Source organism: Opisthocomus hoazin, chromosome 8, assembly GCF_030867145.1.
Source record: "Opisthocomus hoazin isolate bOpiHoa1 chromosome 8, bOpiHoa1.hap1, whole genome shotgun sequence".
In the NCBI taxonomy this organism is placed as follows: domain Eukaryota; kingdom Metazoa; phylum Chordata; class Aves; order Opisthocomiformes; family Opisthocomidae; genus Opisthocomus; species Opisthocomus hoazin.
This window is the reverse complement of record NC_134421.1, coordinates 56,132,368-56,148,996: the sequence shown is the minus strand read 5'-3', so window position 1 is coordinate 56,148,996 and position 16,629 is coordinate 56,132,368.

Below are 16,629 nucleotides of genomic sequence, written 5' to 3'. Positions count from 1 at the left end.
AGTGACACGGAGATACAAAAACCTAACAAGACTACTAAAACATCACCACCGTAATATAAAAGATAACTGGCACTGTGTGAAATTGTGGCTGTAAAAAAGCAATACACTCTGTATTACCCAGGTACACAGTCTTATCTAAACACCCGACATTGCAGACCCAAAATCACGATTCCATTTGCTCTATTTTATAGGAAATTCACCATAAAATATCCAATATCTTTTCGAAGGCCAACAGAGCAGATCACAAGCAATCTGGGATGTTTCTGGAGTGCACTGGTGTAACAAATATGCGACATGGATGACAGTGCTGTTGATGAAGGGACATACTCTGATGGACCTGATCCTTACAAAAAAGGAAGAACTGGTTGAGAATGTTTGCTGTTGGCTGCAGTGGTCATGAGACAGTGGAGTTCAGGATCCTGAGAGGAGGGATCAATCAAAGCAACAGAATTCCAGCCTTGGAGTTCAGGAGAGTCAACTTTGACCTGTTTAGGGACCTGCTTGCAAGTATCCCATTGGAAACCATCTTGGAGGGAGAAGGGATCCAGGACAGCTGGCAAGTTTCAAACATGACCTCCTCCAACCTCAAAAATGATCCATCCCAAAGAGCAGAAAATCAAGCCACGGTGACGGGAGGACTGTGTGGATAAACAAGGAGCTCCTCATTAAACTCAGGCATGAAAGGATGCAGATAAGGTATTGAAGCGCAGTTAGGTCACCCAGGAGGAATACAAAATCACAGAATCACAAGAACAGCTGAAATCAGAAGGCATCTCTGGACATCATTTAGTCCAACTGCCCTGCTCAAAACAGGGTCATCTATAGAGAGTTACAGAGGGCCATGTCCGGCTGGGTTTTGAATATCTCCAATGACACTCCACAACCTCTCTGGGCAGTCCATTCAGTTGCCCTAAGTGAATCACCACAGTGAGACAGCTATGCTGTATGGTCAAATATTTAAAATGTTGTATTTAATACACTGTTATAATTAAAAAAATAATGGAGTATGCTTTTCCTGATAGCCAAGAGTGGGATGTAGTCCCTACCCTATAGATACCTTTTTCACACCTACTTTTCCAGGAGTAAAAAACCAATACCTAACATATGTGTCCAGAAAATGGTGAGCAGTAGGTATCTTTGCAGGCCTTCAGATGGAGTTCCTTTCTCCCTAGTTTTAGGTGCTTAAATCAGGCAGACTGATGTCTTCTCACAGTACGACAGTCGTTACAGTTGTAAAATACAAGAGGTGAACCTATATAGAAGAACGTAGAGAGGAAATTTTTCTGGGAAGTTGCAACTTCCTTTCCAACAGCGACTTCTTTAAAAGAATATGAGTATTGTATGAGTTCAGTAAAGGGCTTCATTGAATAAATCAGTCTGTTCTATCCATCCTACAAAAACATCTATAAACCAAAAAGACTGTAATTTTTTTACTTCACACTATCCCATTCATCTGCTTAGGTGCATGGCTGAGCTACTCCTCTACTTTAAAAATCTTGACATGTGATGATCTAATCTCTTTCTTGAAAGGTGAATAGCTGTAAGGGTCACTTCTGCCATTGTTATTCTGTTAAAAGATTAACTCATTGATGACAATTTGTTGTTAGCTCACAAAAATCACTGGCATATGTTCATGCAACTGTTGCAGAACTAATTGCTCTTCAGTCCTCTCTTTAAGTACGTATTCCCAGGCATAACAACTCATGCCTTAAAGGCATAGTAAGAAAGGTAAGAAAACACCCTGCTTTTTCACTGGGCTGCAGGTTTCCATGACCTGTGCTTACCCAGCATTTCTGGCTAGACGTAGAAACATTCACCTCCCAGAGGCCAGGCCTATCATCAGTTATGAATATAGTAACTGGACAACCTTCTTAAATGAAAATATAATTTAGTCTTAATGGTAGTAACAAAACAGAGTGTAGGAGTGAAATTATTTAAAAACACTGCTTTATTCTGAATAAATCATTAGAATTTGAGCTAATCTCAACAGTGATGCAGACTGATGTAGTTTTCTACATCCTCACCTCTGCTTCAATCCATCAATTTGTAGAGCTTCTCAGCAGCAGCCTTTTCACTCCTTGGGAACAGTCTCTACTCCACTTTTAAATGCCCTGCTGATGTGCTCTTTCCCCACAAGGGTAAAATAAGCTTGGAAACTTGTCTGTGTGTGACGGTAGGATTTTCTCTAAAAATAACAATGTCATCACATTTTAATCACCCTGAAATGTTTATCAGAAAATTGCTTCTTGTTTTTTTTATTTTTCCCTTTCTTATTCTTCCAGCCTCCTACTGTTATACTTAAATAATGCTTTCATACAATGAATATCCAGCTAATTTTTTCACATATGGTACAAAAATGTTTTCACAGAGCACTGCTACATTCATGTCAGTTCATGAATTTGAGCATGCATATAAGTGTGAGAAAAGTGCTGTTGCAATGAAGCATCCAGTGTAGGGATAAGGCAATCGTCTTTACTCCCTTTGCTATCTATGGAGAGAGATAAATATTTGATCCTTCCTATTTTAGACATTTAGACGGGAGGGCTTGCTTTCAGGAAGTTTCTAAGAGTTTACATTGACTATATGGTGAACTTAGACCCGCAAATTAGATACCTAACTTTGAAGTGTGTAACATTGGGTACTGATAAATTGCATCCAGTGAAGACAGTGGGAGAAGCCTATGTTTGAACCTTGCTGAATGTTTTGTCCTTACTCACGTGACTTCTCATTCCCTTGGCCTGGTATGAAATGACTGAACGTTTATTGTTTCCCTTTGCACATGGAGTACACAGCACAAATAATGTTGCTGCTTTCCTAAGGCACCATCTGAAATTTGAAATGCTAGATGTAGTGCAAAACCTAGTACTAGGTATGGCCTCTTTCATTAGTTTTGACAAGTGATTCTTGTAAGTTGAACTTTCTGTCTGCTGTGTTTAGAAAATGGATTCATTTTTCCCCTTAAAGGTTATCATACCCTCAATTCAAGCAGTTTAGGGTGATCTTTTCTAATCAGCATGCTAGCTGCGTTAAAAATGGCCTTTGACTAAAGGTATTACATGCTTCTGCTAGCATGTTGGAAAATTTGTGCTTTGTTAGATATGTTATTGTTCCCCATTCTTGCCACCAGACTTGAACCTATTCATTACATATTAAAAGCCAGTAACCACGTGGATTGTTACAATCTGTGAGATGGAAATGATGTTCCTCCTTTCTTCTCTAAGGTAAGAAATGATCTCTGATTGCCACAGCTTTACAGTTTTGTCTTCAGTAGCAAAACCAGCTTGAAAGAATGATTCAGACACAAGTCAAATAAGGAGCAGGGAAATGAATCAGTTTTGATTTGTATTTGAAAATTCAGCATGTTTCCTCAGTGAACACAAGTTTTGTGTTCACTAATTTGTTTCTATACTTTTTTCTTTTTCTTCTTTTTTTTTTTGTAGATAACACCCACAGTCCCTTGTGTTCATATATTCACAAAATAGGCACTGAGAGCTTGCCATATGCATGTATACTGATTAAGGTTAAAGCCACAAAATTTATTTTCTTTCCTCCTTGCACTATATACAAAATACCACTCATTCTTACAAAGGAAACTGCCATTTTCAAAAATCTAACTGACAGTTATGATAAAACTTGCACTGATCTAGTGGCCACAGTGTATAGCATATATTTTAATAACTTAAGCAAAATAATTTGTGAATTCTTATTTTTTTATCTTTCTTTTTAAAACCTCAAAAAACTATTTTCCTTCAGATATGCAGAAACCTCCATGTCTCCCAAAGCTCATTTTTCATGTCCAGTAATTAAAGCCGTACACACATGTAAGAATAATAAATTACATGTGGCTAATTTACTTTTTTGTTGGGTTTCTTTTCTTCTCATCCATACTTATTTAAGTTTGAGAAGAATGATGTGTGACCAAATTTATAGATTCTTATGAACAGGTGTAAAATCTTTGCTTGACAGATTACTTATGTCAGCTTATTTTTTCACTTTGCTTTATTCACAAAGAAGAAGCAATTAAAATTTCATAGTAAATTTTACTTACAGGTACTACTGATTTACTGGTGGAAACGGATGCTGATATCCATTGAAGTTTGGGTTCAAATGGAGAGGTGCATTGCAACAGATAATTTATTCTCAGTAGTGTCACTCATTGCAGACAGCAGATAGCACTTTTGCTTTGGACTGCCAGTAAAACAAGCTGAGGTTATGTGAGTGCACTTAGTATGAGTTCATAAGGTACATGTAAGACACAAATGTGAGGATGGGAGGAAAAGAAAGGGGGAAAAAGAAAGAAATTGTATCTTTAGAGGAATTTTCAGGTTATTTAGAGAAGGTTTAATATGGATCTGTAGCTGGACTTGTCTGTCAGTCAGACTACGTAACAGATTAAAACTGCATCCTCTAAGTGCAATGTCTTCCTAAAACTGACTCTTTTAAAAAAGCATAAGAATAGTAAAGCTGAAATAAGCTGGTTAACACATTTTCATATATTCTTATATGATACCATTGTCTTCTTTTCTTTAGAAGGAAATTACTGGAAATGTGAAGTATATTGGAAGAAAGGGATGCTTTTAAGCCTGTTTATCAGTTCAGGTGCAGTATATCAGTAAAGCACCAGAAAAAGTGCAGCCACTAAAGAAATGATTTATTGATACTTTAGGCTTGTTAAAACTGGTTGATGTCAACGCAATTAACTTCCGGATCCAGTCAGTCCAAAAAGTGAAAGATGACAGAAAGGCTTTAAAATCACATACCAAACAAAACAAGAACATCGAGTGTTCAACCTCAGAGGAAGAAAGAGCTAGCAGTAGAAGGCTGAGCCTCTTTCAGTAAAAAAATGGTTTCTTTTGCAAGAAATTATTCAAATAAAGAGCCGCTGAGCAGAAGACTGATCAAATAGTTGCAGAGCTGTATAAAGAAAAGGAACACAGGATAACAAGACAGCATACAGAACTTAGAAATTAGACAAAGTTGAAAGTAAGAGTGCTGCATGATCAGCAAATGGCCAGGTTACAGGAGGTCACCTTCACTTGAAAATATTGGATGCAAATTACATTGATTGGATGAAATTCTGCCAGGAAAGTCAATAAATTCTTCATAATTTACTCAGTTATGTAATGCCATTATAAATTCACAAAGAAGTTTGTTAAGAATTCAGTCTGCTTCTTAAAGTGAAAGTTAAAGTGTATGTAAACCAAGGGAGGTTAAAATTAACACGAAGAAAATTTAGAACTGTGAAAATGTGCTAAAAAGGAAAGGCAGATAATAAAAAAAAAATTCCCACATTTCAGACAGTCTTTTAAATGAATTTCCATGTGTAAAACATCATATCACATACTCAAAATCAACTTTTCGGTTTCAATATTTCATCACGATAACGTAACAGCAATTGCTTTCAGTCATGTATATCTTGTATTTGATAAGTCACTGCTCCTTGTGTAAGTGGTGGCTCGCAGATGTTCAGTCATTTCCATTTGTCATTTGTCCTTTAATGTCCACGGCCAGTGGCAACTGCCCTGTAAGGGTCCAGGCTGTGATATCAGTGGTGTAAAAAGGACTTTATGAAACTTTGAAGAAGAGTTTCCATACTGAAGCAAGAGCACAGGAATGAGAGAAAGGATCCTGAATGAACTTCTGCAATCCCTACAACAGGAGGCACAATGGGGTCTGCAGGTACAGGCTGCAGGGCTGCATTTCCTTTGGTGACAGTAGCCCTAAAATACATTAACTTATGCTAGAGGGTTGACTGGCTGGACTCCACTGCGGTGCAGAATCAGGATGGCCTAACGATGGTGTAAAGAAATTTTTCATGCCCTCAAACCTTTAAAGTTTATCTGCTGTGATGTTTCCTGAGAGTTACACTGCACATACTTAGAGGGACACTTTGTAGGCAGGGAATTATGAACAGTGAAGTGCCAAGAGGAGATGAAAATTTCAATATTTTTATAACTTCTCATGTGTCTTAAAGGATTGCTAGGATTTGCTTATTTTCCCCCAGAAAGTGGAAACAGAAGAAAGAGAAAATGGAAAATCAGATTTTAACAGAAAATACTGGAGTAAAATGAAATAAATTTAATTTCTTTGGAATTCAATACCAAAACAAAAATATTATTTTGATCTCATCTGGTAAATATTCACTCATGTACTCAAGTCAACAAAATATATTGTTGGCTGAGGAAGAGAGAGGTCTGGCAATATGATCAATATGATGACTTTTTTTTTCCCCTGCAATGAGCAACTTGACTAATACACTGAGACAATTTCAGAATCAGCGTGAATTTTAAAGCATCAGCATCAATTTAGGTAAAAATATAAAAATAAGAAAGGAGGAAAAGGAGGACACTTGGAGTTTCTGCTGCTGTCTTCTTTTTAGTACAGCTATAGCTTTACACAGAGTCCCTAGCAAAGTAAATGAGGAAAAAAACAAAAAGAGCACAGAAAGGGAGGGGTTAGGCACTTCTGGTTATTGGTAAGGAAAGGGAGCCCTGGCAGGGGCTGGAGGGATGTCCTGGATCCCTGAGGAGGAAAAAGACAGAGAAGAAGTTGAAAGAACTGCCTGAAACAGAGGAAGAAGAACAGATGTCATGTAGGAATTGGTGAAAGAGGATGGACGGAATTTGGTCTTCAAGAGTAGGGAAGTCTGAAACCTGTTGAAGTGCTTTGAGGCAAAGCTTCTCATCTCTAAATTATTTAAGAGTGTCATTTGGAATACTGGGTCACAATAATCTTTAAAAAAACCCAAACCTGAAGTTAATGACTTCAACAAGGTCAAGGTTTTACAACCTGGTTGTCAAAAGTTCTTCCACTGTTTCCATTTTCCCTGAAAATATTAAATGCTGTTCAATGTATGAAGAAGATAGCAAAGTTAATTGATGATGGCACTTTTAATTGTACACCTCTTTCTTGGAAGTAATAATGTTTCCCAGCTCATCAGATTAATTTCTATGTGATTGTGACAGGACCATGAGTCAGGCAGAGCTCTGAAGTACAGCTTTCTAGAACTTCTTGTTCCTCCAAATCTCACAAAATATCAAAAGGTCTTTTAACTCAGAAAGCCTAATTTTGTTTAAATAAAAACCAGTAGTATACATGTATACTTAATTTGAGAAGAATTGAAGCATCTAGAGCAAAAGAAATTATAATAATTTTACTTTTTTTAAACACTCTCATTTCCCACCATGTTCTTTCTTCCTGATCTTGCAAGTGGCAGCAAACTGAGAGCCTCCCCATGCTTAGGAAAGTGCCTCGGCCTGCTGTGAGTTCTGCCTGCTCCCGGCCCTTCAGCACAGTTGCTCAACCTCAGGAGGTACTGCAGGCTCCAGTCCAGCCCTGAATCCCCTCTGCCACACCTGCAGGCTCCTCTCTACATGGGCTGAGATAGTGGTTGTTCCCTGCCATACACCTCAAACTCCCTAAGCAGGACTCTGAACATACAGATAAAACAGCACGGAGGAGGCTTCTTGGGCAGGATGCAGTGGAACCCCTGTGTTCAGTCCTTGAAAGATTAAAGCATCTGGATGTCGTGCTATTGTTCTGTGCTGAATGTCACTATTGAGAACAAAAACTGTGGCTTATGGACATCAGCTACTTTTCCTGAGATTTTGTGGTATCTGAAAAATCTTCTGGTAGTAAGAGGCTGCATAAAAAGTGGTTGTATGTACAACACATTACAGTCACTCTTCAAAAAATATGAGAAATGTAGTTGCTTTTGAATTGTGGTTCTGTATTTTAACGTGGTTCTAGCAGATAATGAGTTGCTGCCAGCTCCTTGTTGCTAAATGCTACAGGAGACATATCGTGGGATGCTAATCACAAATGCATGACAAGACCACTGTTGGGTGTGACAGGCATATATGAACCCTGATTTTCAGGTCTTTTTGAGAAATACCTGACACAAGTTACGCAGAGAGGGACTAGGAAACTGATTCTGGGACTAACAGGAGTGTCATCTGGTTACCAGAAGTAAATAGAGCTTCTTAAAAACTGCTTTAGTTTGTGTTGAATGCTGACATCCTCCAACAGCTATTATAAAACGCGATTACAAGCCCTATTCAGGTATGCCTCTGCCACTTCCCACCTCTCATGCCTTAACATAAAGGCTTGCCAGTATATTTATGTAGCAAACAATTGTGAAATATTGTAGTAGCAGTACTACAGCTGCAAAGTAAGACCTTACACAAGGAGATCCTGAAAAATCCTCTTGAGAACATAGTTTGGACATTGCTACTTTAAGAGCAATGCTTGTGTAACAGATCTGGAAGCAGACAACAAGAAAGAGGTTGTCTTCTGTCTCTCTGTGGAAGCATACACTGATTACTCAAATAGCACTTGGATATGCATTTTTTGTACAGCATGTTTTAACAGATTCTTCACATATTGAAAACAGTTAAGCTGGCGAGAGCCAATAGAGGTTTGCTCTGTGGTTGCTCCATGAGTAAGAACCTTTCAGAGTTGCAACGTTCTTGTGTTTAGCTCTACTACTTAGCATGGATGATGAAGACTCAGAATATTTCCTTGATTAGCAGTCTTACAGACACTACTGAAAACTACCAGAGTTGTGTTGACTTGGCATGTTCCCCTCCTGCGATTGCTACCCTTGGGTGACTATCTTTTACATCTTTAATTTTAATTCTAATAATTTAATATTTCCACCAATTCTATCCTTCAGTAATTTAATCAAAACTGTAACTTCCTAGATGGTTAGTGACATGAGAAGAGCTTTACTAAAATGCTCCTCTGCAGCTTTCCCCTTCCAGTAAAACCTATCAAGTTACACATCAAAGAAGAAAATTAAATCATTGAAGCATAGAATCATGTAGGTTGGAAGGGCCCTCCAGAGGTCGTCTAATCCGGCCTCCTGCTCCAAGAAGATAAAGCTGCTCAGGGCCACTTCCAGTCAAGTTTTGCATACCCCTAAGGGTGGAGACTCCACAGCTGTTCAGAGCCCCTCTGCCGGGTTCAACCTTTCTCATGGTAGAATACCATTTTCTTATAGCTAGTTTTTCCCGTGTTCCCATGTTCTATCTCATGTTCATTCCTTGGTGTCCTGGTGACCCTGGGCAAATAAACATTGATTTTATATCGATATAATATCCTCAAGGTCCTTACAGACCAATTGTTTAGTAATTTGGTTTTGTATCTTTCTGAGGACTTCATTTATGAGTTTAATTGTTTAACAACTGAAATTGGTTCTGCTTACTTTTTATTACAGAAAATAACTTCTTGTCCATGTGTTTCTAGTATTGACCAAGTTCTGAAATACAGATGCTATCAAACTTTCAAATCTGCCATCATTTTTACACCAGTTGCCACAAACTTTCAACATGTAATTCAGAAAATTCTTCCAGTGACATTAAAGGCTATTGACCAACAGATTTCCAGGGAGTAGAAAGACAAACTTCTGTGTGCAGAGAAAAGTATTTCCTACAGTTATTTAGATTTATTTATTTTATGTCATGAGTACTGTAATCAGAACAATCTTAGAGCTATTCAGAATCACCACAAGATGTTTGTTCTGAATCTGAAGATTTCATTTCTAAATTTTTTTTTATTATTCTGAAAAATCTGAAGCAGTGCCACTGCCAGTGCTGAAACACTACAGCAGAGAGAGTTGTGATCTGACTCAGCGGGAAGGCTCTTTCCAGTCTGAGTTCAAAGGCTATGAGTACAGCTGCTTTACACAGAGAGGCACAGGAAGATAGCTGTTGAGTCTGTTTCTGCTTCCTTGTGCTTTAGTAAGACACTACTTTCTTTTCTTGACCTCCTTGCTGAAACAATTAGCCCTGTGTCCATAAGTGAAGGTTTGGCAGAGCTATGCCCTGAGTAGAAAAACTTCTTGAGTATGTTATCATTTACTAAGAAACACGTTTTTCAGAATTTGGCTGATGTTTTACAACAGAATGAGCAGAATAGTTGCGTCAAGGGACGTGTTTCTTGGTTCCTCACTGAAGGGCACATACTGAAAATGAATGTGGGTTCACCAGAAGCCTCTCGCTGTCTGGGGAAAGAAGGGAAGAGGTGAAGGGAATGCATCCATTCCAGGCTGCATGGCTGTGTAGACATCTCCTGTCTGGAGCGATTTCCAGGGGCACCCTTGAAAAATTGCACCATACATGTCAACTAACTACAGGAAGAGGATTCTATACACCCTTGTTATTTGGTGTGGGAAAATCCACATCTGTGACATTGATAACAGCCAGAAACCCAGAAGGCAAAATTTTTTTTAGCCTATGTTGTTTTCATTTATACTTTACCAATATCTCAAAAGACACAAGAAATAATTTTTGTTGGAAAATACATGCACATAGTGCTGCAGCATATGCTGAGTAAGGGATCCAAAGAGTGTTCAGCCAGTCCTCTACCAACACTCTACTCTGGGCCTCTGTTACAGTACTGTCTGGCCCCTCCATGCACCAGCAGTCAAAAATCTGGGCCAATAAGGCAAAATCTAGCTGAATACAGAGATCCCACTGTTTGGGAAGTTAATTGCAAAACTGAGTTATTTTAAAATACATGTTTAGTAGTACATTAATTAAAAATACTAATTTCAGTAAAGTAAAATCATGACAAATACATAAAAAACATACTGACCAGACATGATTAGAAATTGGTTTACCTGAAATAGCTTGATATGCTGTCTTCAATACTACAGGAAGTGAAATACATGTTCCCTTTCACAGATTCTGAGTGAATGTGTACTATGTTTTGATCTACCTTAACTGGCCACTGGATGTTACTCTCACCCTTCCAAAATGGAGCTTTCCATGTATAATTTCTGGCAGTGTATCAACTGCTTATGAGAAGGCAAGTTTAAGCATCAGAGTAATCTCTAGTCATTTTCACTTGTTCTGACTTTTCATATGATATGTTATGAATACCTCCAATGGTAACAGATATTCACTTTTGTATGTGTGCACTGTTTCTGTTTGTGTTATGCTTGATTACTTCAACAACTGCTTTGTCTATGAATTTTGCTTTGCTTTCTCCAGGAAAATGCCTGACTTTAAGAGCTGCTAAGAACTTACTAAGTGCCTGTTGGTCTCACTGTTTTCAAATATCTGTTCTACTCTGTGTGTATCATGAATGTACAATCTATAGCAGAACAGAGGTAAATTAAATATAATGCATTTACTTTACAATTATTTGTTAGCTTCATTCATTTTGTATCAATTCTTACATCATTTTGTCAAATATTTTTATTTGTATACTGTTTCTGCTGCTATTAATAAAGACAGTAACCCCCATAAATGTGTTGATCTGTGAGACGTTTATGGAAGAAACTTAGAAGTACCTTTCATATATTTTCATATATTTACCACCCTTTGTGCAATGCTATAAAGGTACCTGTTTCTTAAAAATTTATGGATTAAGATAAATCCACAAGGAAATCCTCTTACCCACAAGGAGAAGATGCCACTTGTAGTCCGTACTATCCTTCAATATAAGTAAACTGATTGTAAACTCATAGCAGTTGTAGGTTAAATCTGGCTTTCAATGGATTTTTTATGTTTGTATACAGTGTATAGTACACATCAACATCCTTCATCTCTCAGTCTGAAAGTTACTAAACAATGACTACAGTGACTGTAGTAGCTGCACTGGCTCGTCATGTCTTTGCAATTTTGTATTAATTTAAAAGACTACTAAATACAGTACTCTGATGCAATACTTCTGCACTTCTTGGTTATTTCCCTTGCTTATAGGCAATTGTGAGATACTTTCATCTGGATTTGAAATTTCAGAAATTTGGAACACCAAATTCTCCTACTTCCATTGAAATTTAACCAAAGTTAAACTACCCGAGTGTAATTTTTCATCAAATTCTTATCTCACACAAGATATTTCAGGAGTATTTGTATTAAAATGGTATCATATTGAAAAGATGAAAAAAGTATTATGGATTATTTCTTAGTGAGTGCTTGTAAGCTTTTATTATAAAGATCTAGTTTCTTTGCTTTGGAAAAGAAGCTCGAAACTCTCAACAGTTGGATGAAAGTAAGGAAAAGAGGGCTGAGGTCATGTCAAAGGTAAAACTTATGCCATTCCTTTAAAAACATGGCTATGTTCAAAATCTTTGGGAAATCACGCTTAATTCATACTCACAACAATGGTGCTGGAGTTCAGCAGTGTTTTTCCTAGAGATTCCACTGGTTTTGGGCAGGTTTCATCCCAGGTTAACTCCTCCATTTGAGAACAAAACCAAGAAACTTATCCTCCAAAAATTTATGTATTTGCATTTATATTTCAAAAAATGCTTGTCTTGGGCTATGATAACAGCAAATGATTCTGTAAGAGTCAGATAATACTGACACACAGTACCCTCCTTGTTCTCACCTCCATTAGAGTGCTCACAACTTATAAACTTCTGTTACCAACATCTTCAGTGGCTTTCTGATGCTGAATACAGTGTCCACTCTGCATAGGAGCTGTTGCCTCTCACTAGAAAGTACGTTTTTGTCTCCATTAATAAGTGCGTCCGTAAGTCAGAGTCAATTCAGCACCCTAGCGCAACCCCATCTTCTCATTCCACATAGTCTGTATGGACCCTAAGTAGCTAGAGGAAGCTCAGCTTGTCTTTGGGATAGCGTGTCCTTTTTCAACCTGAACACAAGAATGCAAGGAGCACAGCCACCATTACAAAATAAAAGCGTCTGAGTTGCAGGTACTGGTATGTTTTGGTTTGTTCTAAACCCTTTTCTGCACCTCGCAGTTTAGATATAACCTTAATTTGAATCGCAGTAGATATTAACAAGAATAATATCTGCACTGATTGGTAATGCAATTTTGGTGATTACTATGGGGTTGCCTGTGCAAAATTTAATCCATTTAGTTTAAGTCATTACCTAATATAGATTTCTAATGTGTTAAGAGGAAAAAAATCACCACAAACCCCAAACCAACCCATAAACTTTAATGGGTTGCTGAATACTATTTTATTCTGTGTCCACAAGCCAGCTGTACCTGTACTGTTTTTAAATAATAAGGAAACATTTAACAGTGTCTACAGGCTATCTAGACTGTCATAGAAATTTGCATTCCTGGATGTTTAAAGTTTGTAGCTTGAGACCTGGTTGTGAAAACCAGTGAAATTATGATAGCCTAATTGGCCTGGTTTTGGCTGGGATAATTTTCGTCCCAGTAGCTGCTATATTTTGGATTTAGTAAGAAAGGAATGTTGATAACACTGATGTTTTCAGTTGTTGCTAAGAAAATCAAGGTGTTTTTTTTTTTTGCGTTTCCCATATTCACCTAATAAGCAGGTGTGACGGAACTGGGAGGGAGCACAGCCAGGCAGCTCACCCAAGCTGGCCGATGGAAATATTCCATACCATAGATGTCATACTTATTTTATAAATGAAGGTTGTGGGGGGGTCAGGAATCTCTTTTCTGGGGGTTCAACTGTCTCTTTTCTGTGAGTTTAAACTTTTCTAGGAGTTCAAACTACTCTGTGAGTTCAGTCTTTTTCTGTGAATTTGGCAACTTCTGTGAAATTTGTGAGTTTGGTGAAATCTGGGGTTTTTTTGGGGGGAAGGGGATAGGTGAGCAAGCGGCTCTCTTGTGCTTATTTGCCAACTGCTGGGTTAAATCACAACACTAGCTTAAGGAGAAAGTGTTTTTGTTGTGACAAGATAATCCAAATAAAGCACACTAATAATTTGTTGTTTATTTCTTGTTTTGTCTCTGTATTTGAGTGCACCTAGTGAAAAAATGTAGCTCCTTTTATCCTGTTTCTATAAACTTTCCATCCATCTCTTCTGCAGCTTTCTCATTAGAAGGATTCATATAATTCATATTTAAGCCTTCAGAAAGACAGATTTTAAATTAAATAGATACTTCATACTGATTTCCTATTGATTGCTTTCTTCTCTTCTTGCTTTCTTGTCAGAGAAAAGTTCTGCAATGGTGTAAAGCTGCAAGGAATATTCTTTGAAAAACTATAAAATAAAACCAGACCAGTCTAGGTGAAAGAAGAATATATGATAAATCTTATGCAAAGGAAAATCTTCCTGCAAAGGAAAATCCTCAGGGAGCCAATTCTAGTTCTTGACCACAACACAACTGTGAGAGGATCAGGATCTTCACACTTCACTGCTCATAAAGCAGATATTGCCCTTGGAAAAACTGTGCTTCCTCTCAATACATATTTTTAACCATGTGCTTTCTGTGCCAACAGCCTAGTTTGCAAAATATGTTATACAGTTCCTTGGCAATTAAATTTGCTACTTCATTAGGAGTTCACATATAGGAGGGAGCTATTCTGTCAGACAACAGATTCTCGCATATTCATGTTGAGTGACTGCCAACAGCACATGTAATCCGCAGTGATTAGAAATCCAAGATATCTCTTAATGATTTTACTTCAGAATAGAAGATGAAAAAGTTGAATAAACACAATAATAAATGAGTGAGTAGCAGTATTATGTTTGTTCTACCTTCTCATTAGGCCATTTCTATCATCATATATTGCACTATTGTATATTGGAATATGGATTTGAACAAGTCGTTGTCGACTCACATTACTGTTCTAAATGTCCTTCTCTGATTACTAAATGGAGAGTCATTAAACCGATACTTTGGAATATGAAATGTTAAAAGAAAAGTATGTCAATATGCAATTATTAATGGACATAAGTATTTGCATGATTCAATCTATAACTGTAAGGTTTCTTGAGACTGAATCTGTATTATTTTGTGCAATTGAATTACACCAGAATAATGGGGACCAGTCCCTGAGTTTGATATCTGGTTTTAGTGCATAACAATAGTGATGAACAATACTGTCATGCTTTGGCTAAACCACCAGCACTTAGTTGTTTTTCAGAACATGAGTTCATTTGTTATTTAATTTAGAAAATGGCTATATCTGCTCTTTAATCTACCCCTTGCTGGTGTATTATTATTAAGACTATAGGAATGGCACCATGGTTCTTTGAGGAATGGCCTGTAACCTTCTGTTTATATAATCTGGAATCACATTAGTTTTTTCACGGTTATATGACATTGGTGGCTCACAGACATTCTGTGACTGATTAATAGATCCAGCTGCTTTTCCTTCCTTATTGTTTCCAACTGAGAAGCTCTTGGATTATAGAAGAAATTCTCATTATTAGTCCCTGCATGAATGACCTTTACTTTTTGCAGTTAAATTACATCCATATTTCTATTATTCCTTTCTTTAATGTCATGGAGTCCTTCCATTACAAGAATCTGATCTTTCCCATGCTCACAATGCTGTCAGTTTTGCATCAGCAGGTAAAATTCCTTTGCATTCTTCTTTCCAAGGTTATTCATGAAAATATCAAACGGGTGTTGACTAATGCTTCAATGTCTACTTGGATCTCAATCTTCTCTTAGAGATTATTGAAATTTGCTTTTGAGTCTGTCTTTATCTATTTTGATGTTACTATTCTAGATCTGTTCTTTCCCATTGCCATTAATAATGTCCAACAGAATGCCAATATCTTATCTTACTAAAATACACTTTTATAGTCTGTACTATACGCTACAGTGTATAGTTATATATTACAAAATACACATCTTGCACCTAGTGTAAGATGTAATATGTGATGAGTTTGTTGTAGTGTAACTCTGAGGAGCAGCCCTAGAGGAGAATGGCAGTCTCTAGAGTGCTTCTCCAGCAGTTGGAACAATTTTGCTGGAAATCATCTGAGGCAGTCGTATCTCTCACTAGCTACTCTAGCTTAGAGTAACTCCCTTGAACTGCTCCATTTGAAATCTGGGGCGTGTCCTGACATGAAAAATAATCAATGTCTGTGCATTTTTTTGCCCAGTTTCTTTGCAAATCCGTTTCATCTTCAGTTTCACAGTGTGTATGCCTGCCCCTGGCAGACTCCATACTGACTTTCCTCTGGATCTGTTGTAGTGATAATTTTTTTAGTCCTTATGAAGGACTCCCCAGTCACAACAAGCTGCCTCTTGTCTTAAAGCTCTGTTTTGAGATATTTCTCCTGTCTATTGACTATCTTGTCTTCTCTTCTGTGTAATGCCTTTGTTTATACTTGGGCAATTTCTTACAGCTATCTCCATTATCTTTTCTCTTATGGGACTAGCGGCTCTCTCTTCTATCATCCTATCTTCTCGTTCAGCATGTTTCTCCTCATTGCTGCCCAGTGCAGCATAGCTGTTCCTAAGCTAACTAGTTAATCCTCCTGCCATGTTCTTATCATCATTCTTTTTTTGTTTTATTGACCTGCCATTCAGCTTCTGTTGTTCAGTAAATGCAGGTCGTCAGTTTTTTATGCTGCCTCCTCTCTTCCTTTTATCTTGACATTCCTGTCTAATTTCATTCTGTTTTTCAAGTCCATGTCCAGTCTTCATTTCTTCTCATCCACAAGCTCTGTTGACAAAACTTCACACAAAGCCAGGTTCTGTCAGTCATTTGCTCAGAGAGAGTGCTCTTCTCACAGTTATTTGCATCTCCATCTGTATCTTCACTTTTTGGTGAAGTTATTGTGACAGTTCACTGTTACCTGTTGCCTGAATAACAGTTTTTGACCTTCTTACCTTGCCTATAAAGAAAACCGTAGGTGGGTTAAAGCTGCTTTACACAAATTCTGTGGTCATATACTGATCTCATTGGTCAACCATCTCCATGTTATAGTC